At 39.4% G+C, this 18389-nt stretch overlaps 1 long non-coding RNA gene across 11 annotated transcripts in view; it reads left to right on the top strand.

The window, feature by feature from the left end:
• The window catches only part of LOC107195934, a 48515-nt gene that overhangs the window by 19604 nt on the left and 10522 nt on the right, over positions 1–18389 (top strand). For 9 of the 11 annotated variants that reach the window (XR_003047512.1, XR_003047508.1, XR_001517252.2 and 6 more), the window contains one exon: positions 15381–15640. The exons of 1 other annotated variant lie outside the window; for it this stretch is intronic. This is a non-coding gene — a long non-coding RNA (uncharacterized LOC107195934). Of the gene's footprint in view, positions 1–15380; positions 15641–16163; positions 16413–18389 lie in introns of all 11 variants that reach the window. One more of the 11 variants, XR_003047509.1, reaches the window with a different exon arrangement.

The following is an 18389-nucleotide window of genomic DNA, read 5'->3' on the forward strand; positions in this document are numbered from 1 at the left end:
TAACTAACATTTTGCCAGCCTGTTTCTTCTATACTCCTCTGCCCCAAGCCCCTGTCCCCAAACACAACTTCTTTCCCAGGATTTTTTTTTTTTTTAATTTAAAACTCAGACATTGTGTTTCTTCACCTATAAATACCTTAGTGTATTAGCCTCTGATAAGGTCTCTTTAAGAGTCATAACCTCCATAACTATATCATACCTAACAAAATCCACAATAATTCTTTAATGCCATCTAATATCCAGTCATATTATAATTTCTCCAATTGTTTTCTTGTACAGTGGGTTTGCTTGAATCAGGATCCAAATAAAGCCCACCAGTTGCCTTTGCTTATATGTCTCTTACGTCCGTCTCTTTGATTCGACAGCATCCGCCATTTCTTTTCCATACTTTTCATTCATTGGCAAAAGAGTTCATTTTCCCTGTAGGACCCAGTATTCTTGTAATTAATTCCTTTTCTGTTTCAATCAGCCAGAGTAGACTTCAGTTGATTGCAACTAAGAATTGTGAATGAAACACAAGCTTTGTAGGGGTCCCAGTTTTACAGAGGAGGAAACTGAAGTTCATGGGGGTTAAGTAACTTGCTAAGTTTTCAAAGCTACTAAGTGTCACAGCTGGAGTTGAAAGTCAAAGCTCTGGCTCAACATCTCTATGTAGTCATCATGCTCTTTCCCAGTTCCCTTGCACCTCTAGCATCCTAATACTTCATGCCTCTTTCCTCGACCCCAAGCTTACTTCCACCAGCAGTGCACCCCAGGAAATCAGAACTCCTTGTTTCTCACTGCCAGTGATAATCTCTGTTTAACTCGACAAGTGTTGGCTTTATTCAAATCCATTACATTTCCTGCCAGAATACAGGTGCAGATGTGAGTAAATACAAATGTGTTTTACATATATATCTTTATCTTAAATGCACTAGGCCACTGGTTGTCAAAAGTACAGTCCCCAGCCCAGTAGCACCAGCATCACCTGGGAACCTGTTAGAAGCCCCACCCTAGATCTACTGAATTAAAAACACAAGAGCTGGGGCCAAGCCATCTGTGGTTTTAACAAGCCTTCTAGTAATTCTGACACTTGCTCAAGTCTGAGAACCATTGCACCAGGCACTCCCGCCTACGCATTCCCGTAACATCACGTTAACATAAAAAAGTCCCACATGGTTATTCTTGCCTGCTTACATACACCTCTAATACTGCATGTAGAATGCCTTGTCTTCATTGGCTGGACATTTTTCTATCTACTATTGAGTTCTCCAGTGGACTCTTTGGTATTTAGGGAAAGGTTATTATTTTTTAATGTTATAATTTAACCTCACATTCCTTATGTTAAAATCACAGTATTGAATGAAATCATTTCAGATGCTAAAACCTCATTCTTACCCTGTGAAAGTAATATTTGTTAGAGTCAGAACTAGATAGTTTGCACCCAGGCAAATGGCTCAAGATCACCTTCAAATTACAGAAGCTCCCAGAAGCTGAGGGGGTGTTCTAAAGGGTCAGATTGGGCTCCCGTGGGGGACGGAAGCTCCCTGTCCCTGGCGCGGTCTCGTTCCACTAGTCTCCGCAGGCCAATGGAGGGACTAGAGAGGGTCCAAAAGCTTGAAGAGACAATAAGGGTAGGTAGGGATATATGCTTGCTGAGTAGGAAGAAGGCTTAAAACTTTGTAAAATCTTTAAAATTCATTCATAAAAATGTCCGGGTTCTGTTTTTGTGCTCTGGGCTAAGCCCCATTTGCCCTGTTTTGTTCTATCCTGATTTCCTTACCCTGAGCCATCTGGCTAAAAGTCCTGTCACTGGACTTTTGCCATCTCACTCACAATGGATAAGGACAGGCACTTGGCTCGCCATCCTCTCAGGCCTCCGATGTATGTTCCTGGTGGAGCAGCATCTGATCCTTGCCTTTCCCCTGGTATCGCTGGCCGTCAGCCTCCACGCCTTCTGACACAACTGGATCCTCGTCCCTTGCGGGCTCGTCATCAGTGGTGTGCTTGCTCCCTGCTTAACCTGAATTCTGCATTCGCATTTTAAGCCCTATTGGGAGACAAAGAAGAACTGCAGGACCATTCTTGCAAGCCACCATCTGTTTTTCCTCTCCTGTCCTAGCTTTTTTTTGTCTCCTAATTTTTATTCTTTTCTGGGACTGAGTAATACTTGAAGACATATTTAACACTTTCTTCTCAACCTCTTCATAGAGTCTCCCTCCCCCTCTGCAACCTTCTAGGCCATACTAAATTTCCCACCAGTGAGAAACAGGCTGATCTTACGAAAGTATGTTCAACTATAGCTGTGATGTACGTACGTACGCTTGCACACATGTGTGCACGCGCACACCACACATACACACACACGCACACACACACACACACACACACAGAATGTCTTTAGGTTTGCTTCTCCAGAAAGTTAATGAAATATCCCCATGGCAACTAAAACCACCAACACTGATTTTATATAGTAACAAATTGAAAATTTCTGGAAAGAGTTTGCCCTATAATGTTTGCACTTAATGTTTATAATTTGTGTCAGATCATGTCTTATCCAAGACATCACTCCCCTTCATTAAGTGAAAAGTAAATACATCTCCAGTGTTACAAAAACAAGCTGCTGTTTACCCAGAGCCAGTTATCTGAACCCAAACCCTCTTTCTTGGAGACTGAAGGGGGAGACTGGCCTGAGACCACAGTCTTTTCAAAGTGAATAGGCAGCGATTCATGTGCCATGGTGCCTGGCCTAAGAGAGCAATAAAAAACTCTTTTAACCCCCACCCTCACTGGGTTTCTCCATTTCTTTTAAAACTGTCATGGGCTCTCACCATGATATAAGTATGTGCCTGAAGATCACTTACTTCTCTTGGCATAGGAACATTTCAGGGATTTATGCTCTCCCATCAGCCTCTCCTTCCCCTTGGCTCCTTCTCACCAGGCTCCAGAATGAAAAATGAGAACACTCCAATCTTGTATATTAAGCCATAACTAATTATTATTAGATCAGTTTTCACTTTTTCCCAATGCAACTGTCAAAGGCAAAGGTCTTAATTTACTAGTTCCAGTAGGCCCGAAGCTAGGGTAAAGAGGAGGATGAGAGGTTCCAGGGATGGACTGACTTCAACTGGCTCAAAAGCTCAGTAAAAAAGCTTTACGGCTATGGAAAGGAATGGACTCCAGTCTTCTTGCTGGAATTGCTGCTCAAATGCTGTGAAATGTTGTTGATATTCTCTGAACCAAAGAGAAATGCCTGCAGGGAAGATAGAGTCATTCTGAATTCAGCTATGAGACCACATAAAAGCTGGGCACTGGGGATGTACAGCCGCCAAATTTCACATGTGGAAGAAACCCCTGGTGGTAACCTGTGAGTGCCACAAACTCTTCAAATCATGGGTGAGGAGACCAGATTTGAAAGACACATCGACACACCCCTCCCAGCCCAGACCGCCTCTTTCCTTGGCAATCTGGTGATCGTGTCCACCATTTTGTCATCACGGGGCAGTGAACGGGCCATGGATCAATGGAAAGTGCGAGAATAAAATCCAGAGGCCCCATATCCCACTCCTGTGTTTTGGTGCGAAGAAAAAATTCAAGATGATTCAAATCAAGTATATTAAGTTCTTCCAAGAGGCATGTCAAGTCTCAGGATCTGAGCAGATGCACAGATACCAGGGATTTACATCCTGCGGCTTGGGATGGGACAGCCTAGGACTGAGCTCCAATTCTGCCCTTTAGAAATTTTAACCTTGGGCAACCTCATTATGGCTAAAAGCTGTTTCCTCATGGTACAATGGAGAGCATAGCACTTCATTCATGGAAAGTCTATGAGAATTTAAAGTGTTTAATGTAGGGGAGGCAGATGGGGGGAAAATTTAAATCATTTCTTCAATTAAAAATTTTTTTTTTAATTTTTAAAAAGTGTTTACAAATTTAGTTATTAGCACATAATAAGCCCTCATAAATATTGGATATTATTTTTCTTGCACTGAAGTTAGTAGTAGTTGTAATATTGGAAAAATCATTCAGGGTTCTAAAATTTCTAGAAAACTGTTAGATACTTAAAATGTGAAATTAAGAGAAAGTCATGAATTCTATACCATCATGGGACCTTAACTTTTAAGACTCACCTCATCTAAAGGAAATGTCAAAACTGTATTTACTAGTGCCTGTGACTTCCTTTCTCTAGTCTATTTCTTCATAAAAGCTCTTTGAGTGAAAACTACATCCTTAGCCCTCCCTGGCCCCTTAGCCTGGTCTCCCTTGTGGTGCAAGCCACCGCTGTGTGTGTAAGGCTGTGGGAACATAATGTACCATCCTCATCCTGCCTTTTCATCCTGTAAAATGGCAATACCTGAATTTCAGCTACTGTTTGCTGAATTATTATAGCCAGGATATCTGTGACTGCCTTTGACATAGCTCTAGGACAGGAATGTACCATAGAGAGAGGGTGGAGACTTCTTTGCAAGGAAAAAAGGTAAAAGAAAAGATGTGAAAAGGAGAGGGAAATGAGCAGGGGTGAAAAAAGTATGGAGAGATGAAAAAATAAATACAATTTGCCGCCTTGCCAGATCAGGGAGGGATTTGCTTATGATCCTATAAGTTTCGAAGAATTTTGTTTGTTAATTTTTTTTGGCGGGGGCAGCAGACAAAACCACTTGCATTAGAGCTGGGAAAAGGCAGTTATTAGGGTGTAGACTGTGGATTCTAGAAAGTCACGGACAGAAACCATCTAAGATGGGAGCATCAAGAAAGAGCGTCAGGGGTGAGAAATTTCAAGAGGAAAAGGCTTCCTGATTTTTGGTGATTCCAAGTGAAGTGACAGTTCTCACAAGGTGAGAAATCTGAAGCATGAATAAGAGAAAGGGGATTTACTAGCTTCAAAGGGAAGCCACTAAATTAATGTTACATATTGCATTTATATTGAGAAATTCTGTTCCACTGGTGCTTAAGACTGGAACTAAGGACAGATTTCTGTTTAGAGAAGTTACTATTTTCTAGAGCTAATAGATCTTAGAAAAGTTAGGATAGAAACTTGCACATTTGCTCAAATCAAATGTATATAGGCATATTATATAAGTGCATATTTGTACATGTTTTTTAATCCTTAAAAGATAATCAAATTATGGTTTTAAGAATGGAATCCTTTTGATATTATAACTTCACACTCCTTATTCTTATCCCAAAACTGTGAGTGCAAATTTTTTTTGGATAGATAGTAAGTCCCACCTCCCTCAAGTTTAGCAGGGTTCATATGGGGATAGAGAGATTTGACATCTCTGAAACTCAAATCCCAGGTCCTGACTGCTAGCTCTCAAATTCAGGACTCACCTAAAATGGACCATCAGAGTTGATATCTGTAGTACACACGAGTGCCTAGGCTACACTGCAGTGCAAACAACCTAAACTCTTAATCAACAGATGTGTACAGTATTTTTGATCCATGGATGGGAATCCTTGTGTGCAGAGTGCCGACTTAAGTTATACTGGATTTGCTACTGCATGGGTGGTTAGCACCTCTAACTTCCATGATGTTCAAGTGTAAGTTGTATTTCTTGCTCACTCTGGTCCACTCAATGTCTTGTAGGCAATCCTGGCAGGTATTTTCCATGTGAGGCTTGGTGTTGCTTCTTCATGCCCCCCTCCAAGTCAGGTAAAGAGAGACAGAGTTCAATGCTTTACCTGGAAGTGAAAATGCCATTTCTGCTCACACTTCATTGGCTTAAGCAAGTCACATGACCATACCTAACTTCAAGGGAGGGATAAAAATTTCCAGAAGGAGAGAACAACAGTAATCCTACCACAACGTCAGTCATTCTGAAAATGAAAAAGCAAACAGCACCATTGTCCTATCTAAACAATCTCATACTTCAGAGGCATTAGTCATTCATTAGTCCACCTGACTCCTCAGTTTATGTGGCCACCCTTCTTATTCCATTACACATCATACATTAATTATCCTGACAATAACCGACTCTTTCCTTAGATGGTCAAATAATACACCTCGATTAAATTCAAAATTTACCCACTCTTGCTAGATTTTTGACATAGCTTAATTAGAAACTTAGAATTTTATAAATGCAGAAATTAGCCAAATGGCCTCAGAATTCTGATATCATGTTCACACATAACCTCACTCCATCAAGTACGTGAGAGTAGGCATTATTCCATTGACTTAGGTTTGTGAGAATAATGCTTCTGAGATTATTAATTTTCTCCTAAGAATTTCATCAAACTTTTATTAAGCTGCAACCTTTCAACAATGCTTTCTGAGTTATGACTTCAAAGAACACAGCTTTTTTCCTACTTTATTATAATTATTTTTTCTTTAGTAATATAATTATTTAAAATACATACGAATAACTATTAACTAGTAAAATAATAGTTTATTTGTCCAGATACAATTTTCTTTGCAAGCTTAACTATTTAAGAATCTTGAAGGAATTTGAAATAATAGCATCAAAAATAGTTTAAAGGAATGTCACAGAATATATTTGCTCTTACTTTTCCAATAATCTCAAAAAACTTCATATGGTTACTCAGGCATACATTAAGCTGGGGATTGGAACTGAATCCCTGCCTCACAATATAAAAGCAATAAAGAAGACAAAAATGCACAAAAAAATGAACCTAAGGATTTAAAAAACAGTCATCTTTAAGTGTGATCCTGTCCACCTCCACATCTTTGAAGGGCAATGCAACACAATAAAAATATTGTTTACATAAAGCTCTCAAACAACAGTTATATAATATTAATATAACTGTTGTAATTCAGTTATAGTAATATTATATAACAGTAATAATATCCATACTATTAAAAAAATGTTACCACATATTATTATATGTGTAAGATACCACATGTTATTAAATATGTAAGGTACCTAGGAGAGAATTGAACAAAAGATTTGCAAGGCTTAAAAAAAATTGTAAAACTATGTTGAAAGGCATCAAGAACCCCTAAATAAATTCAAGATTTTTAACAGCAAAAACCTGGAAATAACCCAAATATCCAATGAAAAAAGAATGAATAGGGCATATTTTAGACATGGATAAGAAGACTCTATCATAGATAAACCAGTTCTCCTCAAATAAACTATCAATCCTGCACAAATTCGTCCCAGGACTTGAGGAACTGATTCTAACATGTATGTAGAAAAGCAAAGGGCCAAGAATAGCAAAGACTCAGAAGAAGGAAAAAGTGAGGGGAGATTGCACCACCAAAATCTAGGCTTATTGAAAAGGTATAATAAATAAGTCAACATGGCATTGGTGCAGATATAAACTAATAAGCCAATGAAAGCAGAAGAGAGATACTGGGAATAGATCCAAGCATAAATGGAAACTTTATATACTGCAGGTAGCACTGTGGATTACGGGGGGAAAGATGGATTAAGGAACATATGGTGCAGAGTTCATTGGTTATCCTTGTTGAAATAAAATGAAATTAAGTCCCTACCATGCATAGTATATATACTACACAGTATCAGGTGGACTGAAGGATTAAATATGAAAAGCAGAACTTCAAAAGTTTTAGAAGACAACATAGAAGAGAATATCTATTGTTTTTCTTTTTTTTAATTTCACCGTGGGAAAAGATTTCTTAAGCAAAACAAAGAAAGCCAAGCCATAAAAGAAAAGGTAGAAAAATTAGATATATAAAAAAATATAAATGTTTATCAGAATACAACTTGAAAAAAGCATAAAGAAAACCCATAAACTGGGAGATGATACTTGCATCATATAACAAATATGTGTGTATACATATATATCAAAAAAACAAAAGCAGAAAATAGAAAATTATCAAAATGAAAATAGAAAAGAAAATAGAAAAATAAGCAAAACAGGAATAGGCATCTCACAGAAAAGGAAATCCAAATGGCTAATAAACATACTAAAAAACCATTAGTAATCAGGGAAATACTAAAATGAAATCTCATGTACCTTTTATATTCACCGAATAGACAAAACCATCAAAGGAAAGTGGTTACAGAGGAAGGTGGTACAATCACTTTAGAAAATAATGTATCATTACCTGGTAAATATGAAGACATGTCTGATGACCCAGCACTTCCGTTCCCAGGGGCTGCACATCTGCACCAGGACACATGACTAAGATTTTCATAAATTTATTGTTTATAATAACAAAAATCTAAAAATAGTAGCAGGGAAATGAATGAATGAATTAAAGGATCTCTATCTAGCTATCTATAAAGAGCACATGCAATATGATTCCATTTATGTGAAATTTCAGAATAGAGAAAACTAATAATATCTTGTTTAGGGATATATTCACATATAATAAAAGCTATGAAGAAAGACAAGAGAATGATTCACACAAATTTAGGAGAGTGCTCAGCTCTTAGAGCAGGGACACAAATCCAGCCTGGGAGCGGCACACAGGGGTCTTCAGAGGAATTGGTATCATTCTATTCCTTAAGCCTAGTGGTGAATATATGGGTTTTCATCTTCTTATTTTATATCTTTCATGCAGTATGTATATTATTTTCTTAATGTCTGCACGAAATATTTTATAATGTCACTGCCAATTTCCATAGGTTGTTTTGTATAAGGATAGTATTAAGTTGAATAATAATAACTTTTAGAGCATGTGAATAGGACAGACAATATTTGTTGTCACTGTCAGGGATGTGACTAATTGTATTAGTCACATCAAGGTTTGGCCTGAGACCATCACTTTTACGATTACGAAAATATTCCTCATCTCTTTTAAAAATATGTATTTGTTCTATTAATAAAAAATGCGTAATCCCTAGCATGGCACTTAGAGGTCATTTAATAAATATTTGTTGTGCAACTGAGCAAATAGATGGAAATAAGCAAATTCTTCCATGTTTTACAGTTATTTTTTGTATAATGGTGTCAGTCACCACCCACCCCAGGCCCACTCATGGTTCAGCCATAAAATCCTGCTATCCATGCGCTGAATATTGCTCAGGCCCTGAGTCAATGGAAGCCTGGATAGTTGAATAAAATGGAAAATTTTCTTTCCCCTGATGACCCGGGTTCTAGCCAATGTCTGCTGTCTTGACCTGGTGTCAAGTGTGCTTGGGGCGAACTTGGTGTCAGGACACAGCACCAGACATGCCCAATTTTCCACCTGCTAAGCACATTCCCTCTGTGGAGGCCAGAGTCTGCCCAGAGACATGGAAAGGGTCGCGCTATGGACCAGAAGATGTCATATCTTACAGGGTTCCTGAAGTCAAAGTGGGGAGCCCTTGACGCAAATGAGCAAGGAGAATGAGTCTGCTGTCTGCGAAGTGCTAGCTGAGCAGAGGATGTCGGCTGGGGGCTGGGCTTCCATTTTAAGGCAGCCATGGTGGGCCACATGCATAATAAAATGCAATAAGCCTATGCAGAGAGAACGGCAGATGAGCAGAAAGAAAAAGAGTTGAAAAAAATACAGGGAGAGAAGTTTAAAATGACTTCTTGGCTCTTGTGAAGTTAGGTGACTTAATAAGCCCTGAAACAACATAAACAAATAATAATAGAAAATTAATGGAGCAGCAATACTTACAAAGTGTTTACCCTGTGCCCGCACTTTAAACATAATTCACTGAATTCTTGCCTATGAGTTACAAATTCCCATTTTACAGTAGAGAAAACTGAGGCTTAAATATTTTAGCTAATTTGCTCAAGCCGAGCATGGAACAATGGCTTGAATCTAAGCAGTATAGCTCCAGAGGCCATGCTCTTGATCTTGATATTCTCCTGTCTCTCCAAGGGTCTTCATGTGGGTTTGGTTACTTGCAAACAGCCCCTAACTGAGTAAGACAAATCCTTTTGAGAAAACCACACTGTTGCCCTGCTCTGTAAGCTCTATTGTGAACAATTAGTTGTACGGACGGTCTGCCTGGGCTCCAAGTCCTGAACCTCTTCCCGTTGTCTGAGGACTTGAACTTACACTATCATTAGCCCAGTTCCCTGAAGACTTGACCCCTTCGCCTAGTCCCAGTTTACCCTTATCTTTAGTGCTTCAGTGTCCACTGTTCTGAAGAAATGGCTCAGAAACTCAAAGCTCTGAAGTTTTCCCAAACTCATGTTCTTTAAAATACTATTTCTGAAAGATGTTAAGGGTTCTGTGGAACAAACGAATGAACAAACAAAAACTTTTTAAAAACTGGGCTAAATGTCATTCCAAGAGGCTTGTCTGCCTATGTCCAGCATCTAGACCAGAGGGTGGCAAACTGCAGTCCTTGGCCCAAAAACAGCCTGCCACTTGTTTTGGTAAATAAAGTTTTATTGGCACACAGCCATGTCCATTTGTTTACATATGGCTGCTTTTGTACGAGAATAGCAGAGTCGAGTATTTGCAACAGAGCCTGTATGGTCTGTGAAGTCTGAAATATTTACTATCTCTTTAAAGAAAAATTTTACTGACTCCCGTCCTAGATGCATGGAAAAACAGTCATCCTCACAGTATGATTCAAAAAGTATGCTTTAAAGTTGGGCAGCTCCAAAACCTCCCCTATCTTGCTGGTACAACGAATGCGTTTCCACCAACATTTCCACCATCAGGTACTCACACATGTGACTTTCTCTCCTAGTGATAGCATGCTAATATGTCATTTTGCGCCCAGACTGGTTGCTCACGAGTTTCCCTACCCTAAATATATTGCGTTTCCTTTACAAAAACCAACACCATAAATAGAAAATGTGTGCTGTGCTATGCTCTTAGCAGACATGTGTTACCTTATTTTATTATGAAAATGATTTTTTTATTTTCTGCAACAGTTATTCAGATTTCCTTCTGGTTGCTATAATTCACTTCATTTAATAGAAATGAAATGTACCTAGCCAAAAACAGAAAGAGAAAAACAATATTTAATACTTCAAGAGGCAAATATTATTATTTCTGTTTTTCAGAGGAGGAAACTAAGGCTTTGAGAGATTAAATTGCATGCCTTAAAATTATAGAGATGAAAAAGGCAGCAAATGCTGTGTGTGAAAGGCTCTGAGAAGTCATGGAGTAAAGAAATTTGATTAAGCTTTTTTTAAGCCATCATTCTCCAGGTTTTTTTTTTTTTAAGATTCTTTATAAGATCCTAAGAGTTGGTTCTCTGAGGAAAAGCACTAGGAGGTTGCTTCTCTTCAGAGGGGATGTCACGACTAGTCACAGAACAAAAACATGCCCATGATTGAAGACACACTTGACTTTGTGGAGCTCTTGAGGTCTGGAGGGAAAAGCCTGCATGTCGGCATTACAGAGATCAGGCACCAGCTTGCTACCAGGAAAGAATTTTAAACAACCCAGGTTTCAGTTCCCTCCTCTGTAAACCCCATGGGGTTATGGAGACAGTGACATGAGATCATCCATTTCAGCCTAAATTGAATGACATACAATAGGCACTCGGAAAAGGGGGGATAATATTATATTTCATAGGCACAGGTAGAAAAAGTAGGGAGTAAAAATGAATCAGAACTAAAAAGAAGAAGGAGAAACCTTCTGTACCTGATTTCTCCATCTCGTCTGCCTTGCCCAACTCAAATCACGCCCGTTGCTCCACCTACAGCAGACAAGAACTGCCATGGTGGAAACAGAGTACAGGGATTGCACATAGTTACATCTAATAACTGTATTAAAAACCAAGTAAACCCTAGAGCATTTTATTGTTCCCTTCCCCATTTGTGTCCTCAGCCTCTAAGCTGGGATGTTTTGCCCTCCCTGATCCTAAGGACAGCGCATCAGATGAACTACATTTTCCCAGGGTTGATGGAATAGAGGAGGGGAAGGCGGGAATCTCACCCTTTTATTTTGGCAAAGGTCTTATGAGGACACACTTCTTATGCTCCCTGGAGGCGGGAGCTGCCTGCCAGCCTGGAGGCTGGGACCCCAGTCTCCATTTCACCAATCAGAAAGACTGAAACACTCAGGATTTAAAGGACTAGTTCACTGCAGGCCAATTTCTAGGCTTCTACTGGCTCACAAACCAGATCTCTGGGGGTTTTGCCTTTGTTCCTGAGTCTGCTAGGATTCTGGAAAGACAGCTCTTGTGCGATGGAACAAGCCCATGATCTAGGACAGGGGTGGGCAAACTTTTTCTATAAAGGGCCAGAGAGTAAATAGTTCATGCTTTGCAGGCCATATGGTCTCTGTCACAACTACTCAACTCTGCCCTTGTAGCAAGAAAGCAGCCATAAATAATATGTAAATGTGGCTGAGCTCCAGGAAAACTTCATTCGCTCCAAGGAAACCTCATTTTTGGACACTGAAATTTGAACTTTATATAATTTTTTTGTGTTACAAAATCATCATCTTCTTCTCCTTCTCCTTCTTCTTCCAACCATTCAAAACTGTTAAAACCACTCTTAGCTTGTATGCCATACAAAAACACATGATGGGTATGATTTGGGCTGTGGCTGCCATTTGCTGAGCCCTGGTCTAGAAAATCTTCAAGGTTCTGGATGAGGGACTTTGGACAAGCCTCTTACATTCTGCAAAGATAAGTCGGAGCATATACCAACCAGCAATGAGATAAAATGAAATAATGTCTGTGGGATTGCTCTGATAACTATAAGGTGTATTTAATCAATTAACATTAATATTACCAAGTAAGTCTTCAAGCAAAAATGTTGATTCCAACATAGAAAAACATGTAAATTATCCAGGGATCATTTAAAGGAGGAGAATTTCAACCTCTGTGGGGGAAAATACAGCTCAGATGATCTTTTCCAAGTGTTTTGTATTTTGAACAAAAAAACCACAACCAAAATGTGACTTGTGGTTTTGGATGTTGGAGGATTTTTTGCCACCACTTATATTATTTTAAAAGTCATAAAAATCAACCACAAAATATCTAATTTCTCAAATTATTATTTATTACCATTTAATTAATTACACGGTAGGTTGAAGCTTTTCTTCCACAGTTTCTCTCTGTGTAGCACAAACCTTTTCTATGGCTTCTCTCTTTGCTAAGAACACCTGAAAGAGGGCAATAGTCCCTGATGTCAATGGAAACAGAAGCAAATGCAATGCTTTCGGGACATGAATTATCTCCCAGCTTCGGGCTGACAGATGTTCTGGGGCCTGTGGGGTAGGAGAAAATAAGTAGAAAAATGAGTCTCCAGTCAGAACCCTCAAAGTCTTGCATTCCCCTAGCTTTCTTCCAGGGGGTGTTTTGAGTCACATTCACACTGGCCGCAATGGAGAAAAGCCTGTGGTGTTCCCCAAAGAACGGGGCTTTACAAGTGCCCACTGAGGAGAGGCCTCTGGCCCAGACATGGGAAACTTGTTCCTAAAGGCAGGGTCCCAGTGAGCATTCAAAAACCATGGCTTCAAGAGGACATTAGCAACTCTGATGAAATGAAGGGAAAGAATCGTGACAGGTGTTGCTACGCAGAGAGAAAGAAGAATGCCAGGGAGGAAAGAAAAAGAAGCTAAAGAAATTTGGTGCGCTTCATTTTTTAATTTAATTTAATTTAATTTAATTCTATTTTCTTCTATTTTATTTTCTAAAAATGAGAAATGTAGAAGCTGACATTATAAATGAGGTAGTCAGCTAGGTAGGCATATGCTGCTGTAAGAAACAACCTCCAACTCACAGTGACTTAATACATAGTGTTTATTTCTCACTCATGCGATGTCCCCTGCAGGTCTGCCGATGCCCAAGGACAATTCACCTTGATGTGGAGACAGTGATCCAGGCTTCTACTATTCCATGTCTCCTGCCTGAACTCCTGGCTCTGTGATCCCTTCAGAAGGGGAAGAGAGAGCTGGCAAGTCACATGGGATCTTTCTAGCTTCACCCTGGCACTTGCACTTACAGTCTATTGGCCTGGACAGATCACGTGGCTCCACCGTTCCTCAAGTGGGCAGAGTCCTGAGCATTCCTGAATCATAGTTTTAAACTCACCTTTTATACATAAATCAGATTCTTCCCTTTATGATCTCATTGGGTCTGGCACAAAGCCCTCCTAAACTCCTTCTCCAGTTTTTCCCCAAAGTGCAGAGAGCCGAGTAAGCCAAATGTTGCTTCATCTCACTGATCTTTAACTTCACTTGATATTGCGTTTTCTCCATTATTACAATGTAATCCATTGCTATAACCATCAGAAGTGGGCTATGCCCAGTATGACTATTGCTAAAGATTTAACCCTACTTGGTTTAATGCCCTCTGTGTTCTTGGCTCACCTCGCTGTTTAGTTGCAAAAATGCAAAATATTCTACAGTCTCTCCTTCTGTTTGTCTTGCAAAATATTCTACAGTCTCTTGTTTGTCTCGCCCCAAGGCATATTAGGTACCCTTTTCCCTAATTTGTAAACTTAACTTCTTCCCCCCCCCTCACTAAACTTGACATTTTCCCCCTCCACTATTAATTCCTTCCCTACTCCTTCCTGAAATTCCCCTCTACCCATCTAGCTTGTTGACCATCTAGCTTGTCATCACCTCATTAGTCTGGACCTCAGTTTCTTCATGCATAAAATGGAAAGTTAGAGTGAGCTGTGTCCTTCCAGTTCTGATGGTCTCGCAGTGAGCACAGAACCTTCTCTGTTTGTCTCTTATGGGGTGTGCTAATGAGGCAATCAAAACCTGACATGTTTTAAATAGAAAAAAATAAACCCTATGAATTGAACTTTGAATTAGAAATTTCTTCAGTTTAAAAATTTCACCTTTCTTTAATTTTCTCAAATAGCTTTTTATGAATAGGATCATTTGAAATTATTATTTAATTTACATAACTCATTATATGGTTACTCTTAGATTTATGCACTGTTGTGAATCATAAATAATGAAAATATCAAGTTCTCCTAAAAGAATTAATGGAGTTGATTTCTATGTATTTTCCTTTCATGGTGTTTATAAAGACTTGAAACCAGAAGGAAATAAAAATATTAAGTTAATTTTGAAGTTAATGTCCACCTACATTGATGAGATGCTTATATAGAAATATGATCATTCACTTGTAAACAGGTATGTTTCTTTGTTTTAATTGCATAAAAATATAACAACGATATAAAAGATTTTTTTCTCAGGAAATGAGATTCCTTGGTCATTCCTTTTCAAGATTAAACATTGAAGGAAAAAAATGTATTCCTCCTTAGTTGCTATGCTTGCTTATTAATCAGCATCAATTTTTTAAACCATTTAGCCAAACATATTGTTTAGGCCAACAGCGATGAGTGCAACGACTTTCCTCCCGTAGCTAAGGATGCATCCACGGACACTCGTTAGCAATGATTGCTGGTCCAACTGTCCCCTTTACCCAGGAGCTCACAAAATTTCTTTGTGAGCTTTAGTTATAATGTAGACCACTAACAATGAATTCTGTACTGGTCTGGGCTTTTGAAAGATGGCATAAGGAAAGCAGATGGCAGGTAGACATAAAATGTACAGATACAAGGAACACCATTTGTCCAACAGCTTCTTATCTGTTTTGTTCTAGGTTCTGTCGCTATTGTTACAATGCAGAGAAAGTGCCTCTGTGCCTGAAGAGAGTTGAGTTTTCCGTCAGCCAGTGTACTCCATTCCGTATTATCTGCGTCATTGACTTCCAATTAGTGCACGATTTTCACTTTGGTGCTGATTGAAGTTTTGAGGGGAATGTTAAACATAATTCTACACTTTCAGTTGCAAGAGTTTACTCCAACCCTGTGGTTTCACTGTAGAATGCCCCGCTGACATTAGGAGACAGGTCTGCTGAGGGTAAGAGCCCTGAACTTTGAATCCAGGTCTTAGGATTACTTAGCCCTGATCATGCTTCTTTTTAGCAGTGTGGGTTGAATAGTGTTTTAGCCTCTCTGAGCCTCAGTTTACCCTTCAATAAAATGCTATAATGATTTACACTTTTCAGGTTGTTATTAGGTAATTATATCACCTATATGATTTTAACATCATGCCTAACTCACATCTAGGCAGTCATTAATGGTGGATATTAATGCCATATTTTGTCAATTTGAAATGCGTGTCTCATTCCCCATTTTAATATCTCTGAAATCAGGATGTGTATTGTAGTTGATGACATCTCAATTACTGTAGGCCAGGAGGCTGGTGGGGGTGGCTGCCTTTGCCTGCCCATGTGTTGTTGCTCCTGGTACCTTGATGGTTAGTCCTGATGGTGCGACTATACCGTAGGCTAGAAGTTTCAGTCAATCAAATTTCTAGGTGTGTTTGAGAAAGGAATCTGAGTCCCTATTGTAGTATGAACATCCTCCATTGATATGTCTAGGGAAGACGAGGAATGCAACACCAATCCTTTCTGAGTGGGCATCAAGACTTGAAAAAAGTCCTGAAGAAAAAAATGGAGACCTCTTTATGCAGTGCTGCATCACCAGGGCTCTCTTCTTGATGACCCAGAGGATGATCCTTTGTAGAAAACATGGAGATTGACAGCCTGAAGTCAAAAAAGTTATTCAGATGAGCACATTCTGCATGTGAAGAAAGTTTAAGAAGTCATCTAATCTGTTTCTATTCTTATGTAAGCAGAAGAATGATATAAGATGATCACTTCTATCTAAATAAGTCAAAAAAGCTCTTTCAACAGTATTAAATATAAGTGATCTGAAAATGTAGTTATATTTGAATAGGGACGATTATTTTCTTCTAAGTGTGTCCTTGCATGGCCTCATGAAGAAAACAAAGTCCCCTTTGCTGCTTCAGATGCTGCAGGTGGGTCAGAAAAAGAAACTCAAGGTTTCCCTTTGCTGACGACACTTTTCCTGCTCCTGTTTAAACAGTAATGAATCTCTTAAAGACATTTCCAAGCCTCCCTCCTATTCTGAGTTTGGGGCAGTGTCTAGTTCCAGCTGAAAATGAAACTCATGCGTTTTAGATTTCTGCACTCAGATCTCTTGTCCTTTTTATCAAGGTAAGATGCTATGAGGGAGGGAAAGGTGATTTCAACAGGCTTGTGCAAGATTTCAGAAAATGTCAATCACAAGTAGGAAATGATAATAATAGTAGTAATACGAATAGCTAACATTCCTCAATATTTACCCTATGCTAACTACTATTCTAAGCATTTTATATGTATTAACTCATCAGTTCTCCAAACAATATCAAGAATTTGAAAAAAAAAGAATTAGATACTAATTATTATGATCATTCTTCCGATGAGGAAACTGAGATACAAGAAGGTTAAGAAATTTGCCCACGTTCACAAAACCATGAAGAGACAGATCCAAGATTTAAATTCGTTTAGCCTGGATCTACTAAGCACTTAAATGCTAGGATATTCCGAAATGATTATGGCTTGAAACTGTAATTATTTAATTTGGAGGAAGAGTCAAAATGCCTATTGGAGAAAATATCCAAACATAACTAACATATTGGTTATTAAAATGGTAATGCATAGCCGAGGAAGAAAGTGTAACTGCTTGTAATAGGGCAGATATTCAGAGGGAATAATAGAGCAGAGTAATCTGCCCTAGTACAAGCAGTTACTCTTTCTTTCTTCCACATCGCAGCTGACAAGAATCACGGAGAAAGGTGGAGATGCTGCCTAAGGGACCATCAGCTTGGGCAGAGCCCCAAAGAACAGAAAGTTCAGTGGGCCTCTGGGCTGGCATTCAGGAACCCTCCTAAGGGGCAGGTGTTCTATAACCTCTGTGTATGTCTGATTTAACTTGTGTTCCCATAGACCTCATCCCAGACTAAAATTCCTACAGGGTCCACACAGAAAGTCCTGTCCCCTTCCCCTCTCTGCCAGCCCAGAATGCCTAACAGAAGTCTGAGAAAAGACCAGTAATAGCCCTTTTGGAAGGGGGCGGGTACAGAATTAGCAATTCAGGCAGGCAAAAGGAATGGTGTGCCCGTTTGCAAAAATCATTCGGGTACGATGATTTCCCTCCAGCCCCCTCCAGAAAGTATAGAATTTCAGAAATATCCCGCTAATGCTTGTAAATCTTCAAATCTTTTGAATGTCAACTTTAAAAATATCGTTTCCAAGTGTCCCTGTCCTGCCTCTCTCGAGCATTGAATGCTCCAGCAGAGATAATGCAGGCAACTGGGCCCACTGCTCGGGAGAGCTGAACTGCCGCTTCATAAACTTGCCATGTGAATCCATGATGTCATCTGTTCCCTCAGACCCCAGACCACCCACGCAGGCAGCCTATTCTCTCCCGGGCGTCGTCGGGAGGGACCTGCCTTTACAAATGATTTGAGGTCGAAACGGAGGAGGACGTAGCTTGAATTGTTACACAAAAGTGCTGCCTGCGACAGTGATAAGCATTTAGACATGACGATGCGGTGATTTTTTCCCCTATTTGAACGCCGAAATTCTCTTTAATTATGGTGGAAGGATCTGAGAGAAGAGAAAGGCAAGGGAGGTTTCTGAAACAGGCCAGAAAATTCATAATATAACAGTGAGCAAGAGGGAAAATATGGAAAAAGCTGGGGACCCTGGAAATATTGGGGCAAGAAGTAATCAGATCATCGACAATGTTAGATTCATGTG

Source organism: Pteropus alecto, unplaced genomic scaffold, assembly GCF_000325575.1.
Source record: "Pteropus alecto unplaced genomic scaffold, ASM32557v1 scaffold206, whole genome shotgun sequence".
NCBI lineage: Eukaryota > Metazoa > Chordata > Mammalia > Chiroptera > Pteropodidae > Pteropus > Pteropus alecto.